We start from the raw sequence: 14,403 nt of genomic DNA, 5'->3' as shown, positions 1-14,403 counted from the left end.
CATCTATGCGAGCACAAGCCAGTCAAACATTCAATACAAATTTAAACTGCTACTACACATAAAGCAAATATCATCCAAATAATATTTAGAATGATTGAAAGGCTTTTGATTTGGAAGTGTATTCTCTTAAGCTAAGTGGTCCCCAAGACCATCCAGAAAATTCAATTGTTTCATTTTAAAATGTTTTCTGCCCAAAATTATATCAAATCCTAATGTCTCAGTAGAAACACATGGGATTGGATTGCTGACTGGGCGCCCGATGTCAAAGAGGAATCTAATTTTCCAATGGCATTTCCTCATCCTGTCTCACCAAAACACAAAATTGATAAAATTTTAATGGATAATTTTCAGAGCAGGACATTAGCTATCATGCTGGGAAATAGCGCAGGAGAACACCACATAGCATCAGAAAGGCAATGTATCAGAAGACAGTATAAATAAATATTAATAAAGCACATGCCTTACATTTTATATTTTCTCTTGCAACTAGAAACAGAATTCAGAAGGTAAGTTTTGCAATAACAGGCACATCACTCTTCCCTTCTTTTACAGAGCATTTTTTACAAGTGATGTCCTTAAAATATGGGTGTGATATATTACTTAAAAGGGCACAGTGTTCATCTTTTACTGGGGTGACACAGTCACAGTCAACACAGTCCTCTTCTCATTGACATCAATTGTGAAAGTCATATTCACTTCAATGACTACATCACTAACCACTCCATATAATAAAATGTTTTTGTTAAGTAACTCTACAGAAAAAATTGCAATGCTGGGATAAATGAAACATCACCCTTCTGGATCTCCTGATGGGGCAAGGTACTGCAAGCACTTAACACCAAAAGCCATGACAAGATGAAAAGGGCTAAATCCTGCTCCTAATGACAAATAAGTTATACTAGGGAGAAAGGTACTAATTAACTGTATTAGGTTATCACTCAGTAACAATGTAAAGTACATGTATGGAAATGTGCTATTTAAAATGTGTTCTTCTCTGAATAATTTTCCTTTCAATTAAGCTAGGTCATGAATAATATAAATTTAAGACTTATTTAGAAAATACAAGTGGACAGGTAAAAAAAGTGAAATAAGGTTTTACTAACCTTCGTAATTTATATTGATTTTATAACGGAAGTGTAACACAGTGGAATGTATTTTGAACTAGACTGACTCAGCTTTCCACCACCCATTTCTTGTCATTTATCACTAGCTGGGTTTTGAAATCTGTATATATATATATTCAGGGTATTCAGGTGAGTGCATATGCTGACAGAGAAATGAACAGTAGCACTTATGCTTACAAGGCTATATCTGCTTTTATCAAGAGTCAAGTCTTTAGAAAACTTTAATAAATATCTAAGCAAAACTTGCAGAACTTTAAAAGGACCACAACAAAAGAAAATCACAGTGATTAAAATGGAGGTTTAATTTTCTGGGGGAGAAAAAGCCTGCCCATGCCACATGCCAAGTCTACCACAGGTTAGTATTCTTTTACAGCAATCTGAAAAACATCTCTGAAGTCCTCAGATTGGTTAAAGACTAGGGCTCATCATGTAGACAAAGATACTTCCATAGCTACAGCTTTTATTCAGAAATGCTCACTTTTATTTCACTGATCAGAGGCAAGAGACATTGTGAAGAGGAAGTAATTAATATTTTGGTAGAGCTCTTTGTGGTTCACTGCACCTCTCTTCCAGTTAGCCTTGGTAGGACACTTCTCCAGATCTAGCCAATAAAATGCTTTTGGCACAATGCAGAAGTTATGCTGGAACTTGCCAAGACATGGCTTCCCCAAGCCCCAGCTCTGAACTGAACATAACCAACCTATAAGTGCTCATCAGTGAGTTATACCTTCCCCAATGCTTTTGGCATTTTTGCCACACCAATCTGCCAAACTGCCACATCTAGTCTACCCTCCACACCAATCACTGTCACTCCTCCTTTAACTCAAAGGAGTCCCCCTTTCTAAAACAGGAGAGAAACAAAGCTAAAAAGTTGGAAGGTGGAGCTGGAAGCTATTTTGATGTGTCTGAGTAGGAGAAGCAAGACCTCCCTGGCTCTTTTGTTCATCTTTCCTGCTCCATCTTCTATAGGCGGAAGGCAGTCTCCATTCTCTCTGTTAATCAAAGGCAGCAGAAGAGAGTTCTGCTTGCACTGCATAAACATTGCACTGGAAGGCTATTCAGTGCAGGAAAAAGTTTCTCCAGAGAGGACTGAAATTCTCAGAGGGTTGGCAAGGTGTATTGTCTTGATCTGGCTATTCAGAGTAATGAAATCCAAACAGATTTTTATTAATAAGCCTTTTCACACCTCCTCTGCTCTCAGCAGCTGAGCTCAGCATTGAAAGAGAAACTATAATGCAGTAAGTTTGAGAAGCTTTCTGTGCCTCTCTCAAATGAAGCATGCACTGGTTACCTAACTGTGCATTAGTACAGTACAGCACCAGCATCAGCTTCTGCCAAAACTCTATTACTGGAGAAAATTGCAAATTTGACAGATTTGCAATCCTAAAGTCATAATGGCCTAAGAATGAAGAGGAGAGTGAAACAGATAATTCCCTGACCAGATTTGCTCCACATCATGGCTGATCTGTGATGATAGCCTTTGATAGGAGCTCAAGAACTCAAAAGAACTCTTTAATTATCAAATTGACTTGTAAGTCGATTTCCAGCTTTGCAAACACCACTGAACTTTTATTTTAACCAGGAAAAAAAAGTACACTGAAAATACACCACAGGTGCAGACATTTTTCTTTCTTATTTAGAGAAAAAGTAAGTCTGAGACTTATAGTTTTGCCTCTTTTTCTCCTCAAAGGCATTTCACTTATCTTAGTGCCAGATGAACCTCTCTTTTCTGGTTCTTTCTTTTTAAGACTTTGAAGTTTCTAAGCAAGTGGATTAGGTGAGTAACTATCTGTTCAAGACTTTGTGGGACATATTCACAGTAGCTAACACCAGGTGGGTAGATGCTGGAGCAGGCACAGCAGGACTGCTCCAGAGGCTCCTGGCAGTTTGGATAACTGGTACATCTGTGCAACCTAATCCCATACTTTAACTACTCAAATAACACACCCCCTTGTAGAACTTGATGGTGGTTACCTCTATCGGGCACTTCATCAAATAAAATCTGAAATTATTACATTAAGTTCTTTACACAATGAAGAAGGAACCCTGCATGCAGAAATACACTGTGTTGGTTTCCATAGGCTGGACTTACTGATCAACTACAGGGAGAAATTATACCATAAGATAGCATTTCACAATATTTAAGCTTGAAAACATGCAGCTAGGTATAGGTCGGTTTTATGTGTCTGTATTCTCTTTGCTTAAAGGTTGTTTAGAGACACATTTGCATCTCCAAGACAAAGTACATGTTAATTACCTCATGTTTGTACTGTACTTTCAGGAAGGAAAGCTATATAAGTGCTAAGTGCTATTAGCATCATCCCCCTTCTATTTTTCTCTTTCAGCTTTTAAGCGAATATAGTGCTTGTGAAAGTTGTTGGATTGACAGCCCTGGAGACTGAAGTCTAAAGTGCAGCACACCCGCTGAGCCAAACAGAACTAAAATGTACAAAAGCTTCTCACCAAATTTTAAATACATGCTTCATTTAGCTATTGTTCTATGATGGCATGTAATACTACCACTGAAAGTTTTGCTGCTCCCATTTATTTGTTCTAAACATCAGTTCAGACTCTTCCTTTATTTCCTACTTTTAAAAACCATTTCTTGCTGACGGGCAACACCCCAGAGACCGCTTCCCTGCCTTCAAAATCCCACATTTCGATGGAACGCTGCTGAAGCATAACTTCATGCTGCTGCAGTCAGGTACAATGCTGCGTCCTGGCATTCGCTTTGCACATCACAGAAAAGTACATTGGCTAATCTCACACAGTTTTAGTACTGATCACACTAAGTGCTTGTCTGCAGAAATGCTACTCTATATTATAATCTAAATCTGAAGCAAGGAGGCCTCTAAAGGAAGATCTGCTCCTCTAGACAGGAATACTAGTGTTAGAAAACTAAGTCAATACTTAAATAACAATTCAATGTTCCCTGAGAAACAGGTCACCTTATTTTTATTTAAACACTAGATTTCCAGGAGTAGAGCTCTGACCACTGAAAGAGGTTTGGATTTTTTTTAGTTTACTTTTTTGAAATCCTTTATGGCATAGCAAAAGAGAAATCCTACCTTCTAAGATGCCTCTCTTCACACAAGTACATTCAGACCACTTGTAAAGCTTTCTCTTGATTTCAGCTAGGGCCACCGCTCTCTCCAGGAGACTGCCATTCCTGTAAACAAGTTCGATAAATTACACAAGTGCTTACTAGCTGTTAGTTTCACAGTCTCCTTTTATCCACTGTCTGCTTGCCTCCAGGTGGGACCGTTTGAGTTTTTAAGTGAAGGGACTGATCCTAGTTGAGTAGAGTGAGCACATAAGATGTAGAACACCTGCAGTGTGTAGAGATGATACTAACAGCTGCTGCCTCAGATGCTTCCAGAAGATTTCTTTACTTGTCTTGACAGGTTCCAAAAAGCAAGTTTGGTGCCTGGGTCATCTTCAGTCCTGTGTAACTTCAAGACCCGGCACTTACAAAAAGTAATTCCTTTCCAATTCCAATTACTTTCCAGTATGGGAAATTTCTCAGGGCTTCTTGTCAGGGCATGCTACTCTTTTATGATTTCCAGCCTGCAATGCTGCTCCTTTCTATTTCATCTTGACTTGATGTCATTAGTCTTCTTTCACAGAAACCTGAGCATTCTTTTCCTAATTTATCTAGATGGTACTCTGACAGCAGCTTCTTTGATCAAGACTTTGCCATTTATGTCTCTTCTCCCGTTAATCATTCTCTCAAATGAGACTTGTAGTAAAAAATAATTAAATCAAGTCTGACTGCCTTCAAATTTCTTGGCTTTCTGGGATTCTGTGAGCTCACTTAAGCCAGGCCCTTTGGAGACACTGTGCTTTCTCTGGTATATTAAACAGGCCATTTGGGCTATTTTCTTTTACTAGAAGGTCAAAACAGGTTTTACCATGGGTGAAACTAAAGAGACATTTACAGGATGCAGCTGTGACACCCAGACAGTTTGTTGTTTGGTAGTTCTCCCGAAAAGAATCCACCATTTTCTATTAAAAAAAAAAAATTAAATCTGGAGACAAAGTGGCCACAGATAATTCTTCCTCTCTTTGCTTCTGGGAAAACAAGAATTCCCTATATGCAAAATGTCTGAACTCCAGGTTCCCAGCTGTTCTCTTTCCTTCAAATATTGATTTTCAGTCACTTAATATCTGCAGAGCAAAAAAGTAAAGGGCTAATGATTTGTTCAAAACTGAGATTTTTAAAAATCTTTATAAAAATGTGGTCTACATTTTATGTTTATCTGCCTTATGTTTTGTGAGGTCTGATTCTGAATGAAAATCTCCATCTGTACAATGCTTCAGGATCTCTTCTCAGCAAGACGGCCCATCTCCTACTGGTCACACCTGTTCTCTCTTGCAGGTTGAATTCCAAGTCCATGGCATCTGTGGCCTGGTTCCTAGAAGTCTAAAGGGTAAACCACACCAACATCCTCATTTCTCTGGCCAATGCAAGTGTATTAAGAGTACAGCTTATTTGGGAGTGAGACAAAACTTCCATCAACCTGAGATGATAAAACAAACTGCCTCAGGGGAATAATAAATATCACAATATTTAGCACCTTCCTCATCAATGAGAAGCACATTTCCTATGACTTTGCTGGCATAAGCATGAATATAAGTATGAGCCTAAACTTACTTAAACAAGAAGTGTTACTGAGAACCTTCTTCCAGTTTGACAAAAAATAGGAAAAAAAATTACACAATATTTGATGTGCAGTCACATTATTTGGTTCAAGGCCAGAAAGTGTTGAGGTTTTACAGTGCTTAATATATTTTAGGAATCTGTGCATGTGTGTGTATATAAAATAATTGTAATACACCATACAGATCTACATAGATACGGAACAAGGTTAAAACAAACAAACCAACATTAAGACTTTTTGAACATCTATGACAGACCAGCATTTGTGCTTAAGCCAGAAATGGTCATCTAGCTTTGTAAGACACCACTGGTTTTTACAAGAAATAGTCTGATAAAGTCAAGGCAAATCATCATCCGGTTTCCTGTAGTACAAATGGCTGCATATAATGCGTGTTCTTGCTATTAAGTCTAAAGCATTACAAGACTGAAATGTTCTGTATCTCATCTCAGATTTTCAAACAATCCAATATCCAGTCTATGTATAGATATATTCTTGCTGTTTAATCTCTTAAAAATCAATCAATATTAATGTGTCTGCTTTAAACTTTTAAGGTCATTGTCTCCCTTCTGACATTTTTAACTACATCAACATCACATTATATCATTATAGACTCATGAAGCAATGTACTTTTACATTTTTGCAAGATAATGTCTCTTTTGTGTTTCAGTTTTTATCATAATATAAATCTTGAAATGTAATTTGCATACCTTTTGTTTAGCGAAGGAGACCCCCATTTAAGACTATGTAATTTTAATACATAGACTTAAAAGTGGATGACTTTTTAAAGGAAATGCACCAAAATATTCCAATTTATTCTTCAACTGAAGCGGCTGTTCCATCAGTAAATTAGTAAATTCCCTTAATAATACACTTGCTAACAAGTATAGTCTGCCTTCCTTGGGCTCACTTCACTGTAGGGTTGCCATCTGTTGAGAATTCCATTCATGGATTTAAAGGGTTATTTCAAGGCTTTTACTTTAAAAATTGAAAAATACATCTTTGCTCTTCAGCATTCCCTCTACTTGTCCTGTCTTTCCTGTCCTCTGTTGAAGTCCCTTCCCACCCTGCTAAGAGCACCAGTGTACTCCCAGCACTGAACTGTCCCTCTGCACCAGCAGCCACATCCCAGCAAAGGATTTCAGGCACATTCAGTTCCCAGGAAGTCTGGCCCATTTGTAGTGCCCAAGGTGTGCAAGTAGAGAGGAGGGAGGACACTTACAGAGAGGAACAGACGGAAATGAACAGGCTCAACCACGAAATTCAAAAGCGGCCATGAAGGAAACAAAATCAAGACGATGAATGGGAAAGGGATGGTAGGAGCTCTGGCTCTGGATAGATGGATATTTCATGAATTCCTTCAATAAATAGGGAACCTCTAGGGAAATTCAACACCTGGCAATCTTAGTGGATAGTGGTGCTGCAAAGAAAGCATAATGTTCACCCCTCTGGTAAATTCAAGCAATTAAACCCCCTTTAGAAAAAGGCCCTCTTAGGCTTTCTGCCCAGTAAACTCACAGCAAAAAGCAGCTTTAATAAATGTTATAAATCTCACCTCTGAGCCAACAGGAAATTTAAATGTTTTGCATGTGCAGGAACCAGGGAGCTGCTGAAACAAAAGGTAAATGTGGATATTAGAATAGATTATGCCCATACTCAGTCTGGACAGCAGTAGATGCATGAGACTCAGAGATGACAGTTTTTTTAAAAGCATCCTTTTTAGTGCCATCTTTGACCATTTATGTTTCTGTTACACCAGAACTCTCCTTTCTTTGTGAGTGGACAAATTTGTTTAGTGATGAGTTTGCTGGTTCAATGAATTCAGGATTGCTCCTTACCATACAATATTATTAGAAAGCTGTTTTGAGTTTCAATGTTTTAGACAAAAACCTAAATAAAGAAATGGCAACAAATATCTGTGGTTTCTAAAATGAAAAGATCAAAGAAAAGAGACTGCAGAGAATTTTTGATCAACACCTTGACAAGGGGTGTTAGTTTTAATAAACAGTAAGCATTTTAGGCCATTATTAAGTACGAGATGCAGTCTCAGCTGTGTTTCTAATTTCCTTTCTTGCTTTTACTGCTGTTGTATAAAGCTCTGTAGTGACGAAAAATATTTATTGAAAAAATCTGAGCACACCATTCAGGTTTATGTTACTTCACCTGCCAATGAGAAATATTTGCCTCTTTACCCTCCCTGATGCCAAGAGCTGCAGGTACGTTCTGTATATGGGACAAATCACTGGACAGAGATGCACTTGTAGAAGTGAATAAGAATTTCTTTATTGAGTCAGAAAACTAAATTATCACAGTACACAGTTCCTTTTGATTGTTGCTCTTTTAAAGCCATAGATAAACACAGCCAGATCTTTGTGCACATTTTTTAGAAGTGAATTTAAGTATATAAAAACAATGCATATCTGGTAACATATCCTGTGAGAAGGAGGTTTTATGAAAGTTTTCTGGGAAGATGTTGTCTACCAAGATATAAATACTTTACATTTTGTCTACCACACACTATGGGCTTATGAAAGCACAGAAGACCATGAGAATTAGGATGAAGAAATAGGGAAGGAGAAACAGAAGGTTGGACAGAAATAAGCTATATTTGCTGCTTGAATTTTTCATAGTCAGGACAAAGGCCTGTTCATTCTTCCACTCTTAGTTTTTGGGGCAGGTGGGCAGAGAGGGTTGCTTCATCAGCCTCAAAAAAAAGCTGGGAATTAATTACTTTATTACAAGAGGGAAACAAGTGTCTCTGTTATAATGACTCCATCTCTGGCTTTCCACCTATAGTATTTTTCCTTAGGGGATTATCAAGATTATTAGTAATTATTACTAGTAAGCGATTACTATGAATAATAGTAATTATAATATAATTTAAGGACCCTAGTCATAATCACCGTGGAAGACTTATAAGCATAGTGAAGGCCAAGGCTTTGCACATGCCTGAAAATGAACAAACACAGAGTTACACTCCAGAGAGCAGAACACTCCAAGCCTTTCACCCCTAAATGGTCAATGGCAGCATCAAACCCAGCACTTGTCCACAGACAAATGACTAACAATTTTTAACAACCTTTTTTTACTCTTAAAAGAAAACAAAGTGAAAACAGGAGGATTGGTGGTACCGCATAATCCCATCTCTAGCCCCAAAATGTTCTGGTTGTGTGACATTTCTGTTTACAGTAAAGACTGTTTTAAAGAGCAGCACAGATCTAGACACCAAGTGGATCAAGGACACATTGAGAACATTCAGCCATTATGGATATTCCATAGAAGGGCAACAAGTTTTTGTCCAATCCAGATTGCTTGTTCTGTGTCCCTTATTCGACAGAATTCTAGTTTTTCCTTTAACAGAGAGCAAAGCCCTGCCTGCTATGAGTTAATGTCTAACATATGCTCAGAGTGGACACACCCTAATTTTCCCACTTTTTACATTTCTTTTTATGATTTTCTCTCAGGAACACATGCCCTCCCTTCTCCTTTTGCATCAGTTCTAAATCCTTGTCTATCTTGCTTTCCATCTTCAGAATCATGACAGAACTCTTCTAAAAGTACTCTGCTGACAATTTCTGATCTGGTTTTCCACTAAGATAAGCAGACTGCATTTATAACCTTTTAACTTCACATATAACTTCATAACTTTAGTTTACAACTATAGAAAATTTTGTAAGGTTTTATTTTTAAAGGATGGTGTTATCTTAACATAAGCTATGAAGTCACTTGATATATATATATATATGTACACATACACTATGCGAGCATATATACATATTAAATACGTATATCATTACACAGGGACATATGCTTCTGACAAAACATGAAGAGAGGACTTTTCATGCTATAAAAAATGGTATTTGCAACTGCAATCCAGAATATATTGCAAAGGGTATTAAAATGTGTATAGTTCTATTTCAAAGAAAAACATTTTTCAATGTAACATGATGCAGCTGTGTTTGTTAAGATTTCCTGATCATGGGGGTCACTGTAAGAAACACAGCACTACCTTGACAAAGGTGACCACAAGCACTCTGCCCAGAAGTGTCCCTCCCCCTGCATTAGAGGAGGAATTGTAGGTCAGATGCTTACAGGCACATCCATCAAAACAAAAAAAATAGTTTTGTAATACTATATTTAAGAACCTAAAATCACTCCAAAACTTATAGAAGCTGGTTATCCAACCTCTTTATTACTCTGGCATTATACCTACTTAATTTCTGGTTCAGTCCAGATGCAGCTGAATTTCAATATACAAATACCGGTTCTTGATTGTCAAGCCCCACATACCAGTTTACACGAATTTAACAACACTAGAGGCTTAAAAAGATGAGCATTCAGGGCTGGAAACATGTGACAACTGCTGGGTCAAAGCTTGCACAATGTACACAGCAATAGCCAGTTAGGCCAGTTCTGTTATCTTGAGTACAGAATCTTTTCTAATGCCTCATTCTTAAAAATTATGTAGGCCTATCTATGATAAGCCATATCTATTTGCATAAAGAAGTATTCTGTCTCAGTCTTTCATGTTGCCTCGGTTAAGCAAGTTTTAAATTAATACCACAAACAAGGTACTTACTAAGGAGGGAAAAATGCACATCATGGGAAGCCCTTTTCGTTTCACCTACACAATTCTGGAGTTTGGTTTAGAGCTTTAGGGTTTTTAAATATATTTTCATGCAACATTTTTGCCTGTTAGCTAATTTTTTTCTCAAATTCAGCTAAGATGTGCTTTGGATATGAATTTCTATATGACAATATTTTTAAAGTTTTCAATTTTGACTCATGGCATTTATCAAGCTATTATACACCCCCGTTCTTGTGTGAAATTTAAATGTACCTCTCATGACTTTCAAGCAGTGTGTTCCCCAAAAGAAGAAAGGAAGTGCAAAAATATAATTCTTGAGATTAAGCCTCAAATTTGCTTTAACATTTGCTCATTTTTAAGAACTGACGCACTCACAGTGCCCTAGCTTTACATCAGCCCTGAACCAGACATAAGACACATTTTTACTTTGTTGCTGCATGAGACCCTTTCTACATTAAACACTTTTGCCTGGTCCTTAAGCAATAAGTTAGGCAGAGGGAGTGTGACAGACAAGTTGCTATTTCAGACTTGAAACAGCACCTGGAGGGCCAAGACCTTTCCCACTTTAATAGTAGACAGAGAATCATGGCAGTGATCAGGGTCATATGGGGGGTGAGGAAGTCACTGATACTGAAGGATCAGATGTCACCGTGACAGCTGCAATAACCAGGGCTTACTTCCTTCAGCTAAAAAATATCCACAGAATATGGTGAATACACTGCTGCAATACGTACCTCTTCTACCTTTGTGTCATGCTATAAACATTTAACACCTGAAGGCTCACAGTGCAAGAACAGAGCAACTAACCCTCACAAAACATTATAAGGGAGATATGACAGAAAAAGAGGGGGTTTTTTAATCTTGAAAATTCAGCAGAAAAGTTATGATTTGCTTGTTATTGACCATTCATTCCTCTGAGATAAAAGAACATAGTTAGTAGAGACAGTATCCCAAGCAGACAGCTGGCAGAGATGAACAGAACAGCATTCAATTGCAGCAAGTGAACATCATAAAACAGGCACCACTGGATTAAAAAGTAACCTTAAACTGTTTAGTATACACAAAGGCAGCCTAGTCAAAACACTTCAACAATGATTTAAAATCTCAAGTTAGAGGCCAGTTTCAGCCTTCAGGGAAGCCTTCTCTATTCATAAGGAGCTTAACTAATCATAACTTTCATTACTTATCAGAACTGGATGCAGTGTGTCACAGCATGATAACTGAGCTCTGGAAATGTAACAAAAGATGTCTTTTTACAAAAATAATGGTGAGACTAAACCCCAAATGTTAATCTTCGAACTTGGTTGGGGAATAACATCCTGTTAGTCATTAAGTGTTTCCATTAGCATGTAGGGATCTTAGGCAGGCAGCTCCTGTTTGTGTTAGTTACTATGATGTGGAGGGCAGCACGTGTACGAGGAAAGGAGCAGATTTCTGAAACCTGGTCCCAGGATGCTACACAAAGTGCATCACCAGGAAACAGGACAGGCAGTATCAGACACACTGCATTTCTGCAGACAGCTAGCTATGGAAATAGTAAGTATACCTGAAAAATAATATTACTTTCAGTTCATCTAATTGCTCAGTATCAACAGCCTAGTGTTTAAGAAAGCATGCAGTATTTATTTTCTAACATGATAAAAACTCTAAGCTTTAAGAAAGCTTCAGAGTTAGAGTTAAATGGAGTCCAAAAAGGACCAGATTTCTATCTATGTTTTCTTCAATGTAGTTCCAGATGCAGTAAGACCTCAGCAGAGACCTGCAAATATTATGTACGGCTTTCTTTTATCTTCTGGAAAAAAAAGGGGGGAAAACAGTATGAAAGAATGAAGCAGTGCCAAACACTACAAGAAAGGCTTAATAAATAGAGCCCAGGGTCACAATGCTGCTCTTATTTGCCCTGAAATATATCACTGAAGTTCTGTATATTCATATTTGTTTACATTATAAATGTACTAAATGAGCTAATTATAGTGATCATAATTTACAATTAAAAACAAACAGTTAGAAATTTCAAAGGCTTTCAATATCTTTTCTTTAATCATTCACCCAGGCTCAAAATATGCATTTTTTAGATTAAAGCATTAAAGTTGCTAATTATATTCTCAGAACTAACAATTATTTCTTTACCCTTTTACTACCTTCTTCTGGCAACAAAAAAATGTCAGCACTGATTTAATTTTTTGTTATTACCGGATTAAAAGAAGTTTCTAAAATGCAATTAAATGTGCCCTATAGCTATAGTAACTTTTCTATCAGCATCCAAAGCCTCTTCAGTAAAACAACAGCATAAAAAAATTATTCAGACTTTCTAGACATACTTTTTTTCTCCTTTTATAACACATTCCTTTGGTGATTATCTCCAATGACAACTCAACCATCTTAATGAGACTCTGTGCAAATCTAGATCTTGGTAAAAGGGAAAAATGAAATTTAAAGAGGCTGTTAAGTGTGCAAAACCCTGCACATGTCAAGCACTGCTTCTTTACCTTTGGAAGCTTGGTTCAAGTTCACCCTGAGGCCCTAAGTGAAAAGTTCAATAGCCTCAACTATTTCCTTACCTGATATATCACAAAATCAATTATTTTATGATGGTACATTTGGTAACCTATGCTCAGACAGAATCAAGTTTTTTCCCATTGGGAATTCACCAATTACCTTCTCAGTAAATTATCCTCAGATAAAACAGAAGTTCCTGCTATCAGCAGGAGTTTCTCCTTTTACTGCCTCTCTTGCTTAGTAGTCAGGCTGGTTTGGAACAGTGATGCTGCGCTCAGCCCATGCACCATTAGCTGCTGTGTGATCACAGTGATCCATGGTGACAGGACACCAAAACATGATTCAGTGCCCACATTTGTACAGGTTTGGAAAAGAAGAATAGTCACTGCAAGCAACCAAAGAAAAATTGTAGCAAGGAACATCATTGAAATTCTACAGTTCCTCAAGGACTTGGCTTCCTCTGGAGAACCTGGAATGGTAAGGCCCTGCCTTTAAGTTTCACAGTTGTGAACGTGATTTTCTAACTGCTATCAACAGCATCCTCAGCCCAGGCTTCAAGAGCACACTGATCCACCTCATTAGGAGCTCTCCCAGATTTACATCTTGTGTATTTTTATAACAGTTTGTTGCTGGAGTGGATATATTTATGTTAATTACTTAATATTGTTTCCAATTTAAAGACATAGTTTTCACATAAGTGAATGCCAGTCTGAATGATAAATACAAGTCACTGAGAGGTTTAGATATGGAATATGCATTCTGTATGCTGCTTTTTAAGTCCAGCTCCAATCATTGCAAAGGACCATTCCAGCCCCTGCAGTGCTCTGTCCAAACTAAGCTCATTTAGCTTAGTCTAATTCTCAGCAGTCAGAACTTTGCTTCATAAAACCACCAGCAACAAAATTAATGCTAACCAGCATCTTCTGTCAGAGTTGGCTGATGGCACACACATTTATTGTCTCTGAAAGGGATTATTCAGTCCTAGCACCAAGTAAATCAGCAGTGATACTGTCCCCATTGTAGTAATTTTGTGGAATCTATTCTGCTTTAAACAGACATCTTCCAGATTAAAATATTGAGAGAAAGAGACAGAGAGAGCTGACAATCAAACAGAATTTTGATCTTATTTTCCCTAGAGTAGAAATGTCTAGATCTGAGCAGTGAAAATGATGGCAGCCTAAAGGAAAATCCCAATGTGCAAAGATTAAAGAGATGGAGACTGCCCAAATAAAGAATGGTGTAATATACAGAGGCCACATAATGAATGATAGAAAAACAAGTTAAAATTCCTATTTACCCTTACACATAATACAGGGACATAAGGACATGCAATGTCACTGAGAGAACATAAATTTATAAAAGAGTTTTAGTCATGCTGACTTCATTTCACTGTTCAGCAAATTTACACTTTCCCCGCTATAAAATGGAGATAGTACTCTTTCTTCCCAAACACAGAAAAGCTTGTTGGGGAAAAATTAATATAATTCTATAATGAAGAATGCCATTGAAAATAGTAAAAAGAAATTAGTTATTT

General features: G+C 37.4%; 1 long non-coding RNA gene across 4 annotated transcripts in view; it reads right to left on the bottom strand.

Moving 5' to 3' along the window:
• LOC137479433 (uncharacterized) overlaps positions 1–14,403 on the bottom strand; it is a 513,525-nt gene that overhangs the window by 272,547 nt on the left and 226,575 nt on the right. For 3 of the 4 annotated variants that reach the window (XR_011002245.1, XR_011002244.1, XR_011002243.1), the window contains 2 exons: positions 7,338–7,391; positions 4,193–5,291 (listed from right to left, as the gene is read on the bottom strand). This is a non-coding gene — a long non-coding RNA (uncharacterized lncRNA). The remainder of the gene's footprint in view (positions 1–4,192; positions 5,292–7,337; positions 7,392–14,403) is intronic. The other variant, XR_011002246.1, reaches the window with a different exon arrangement.

Source organism: Anomalospiza imberbis, chromosome 9, assembly GCF_031753505.1.
Source record: "Anomalospiza imberbis isolate Cuckoo-Finch-1a 21T00152 chromosome 9, ASM3175350v1, whole genome shotgun sequence".
Classification (NCBI taxonomy): domain Eukaryota; kingdom Metazoa; phylum Chordata; class Aves; order Passeriformes; family Viduidae; genus Anomalospiza; species Anomalospiza imberbis.
The sequence above is the reverse complement of the archived record's forward strand: the minus strand, read 5'-3'. Positions and strand labels throughout refer to the sequence as shown.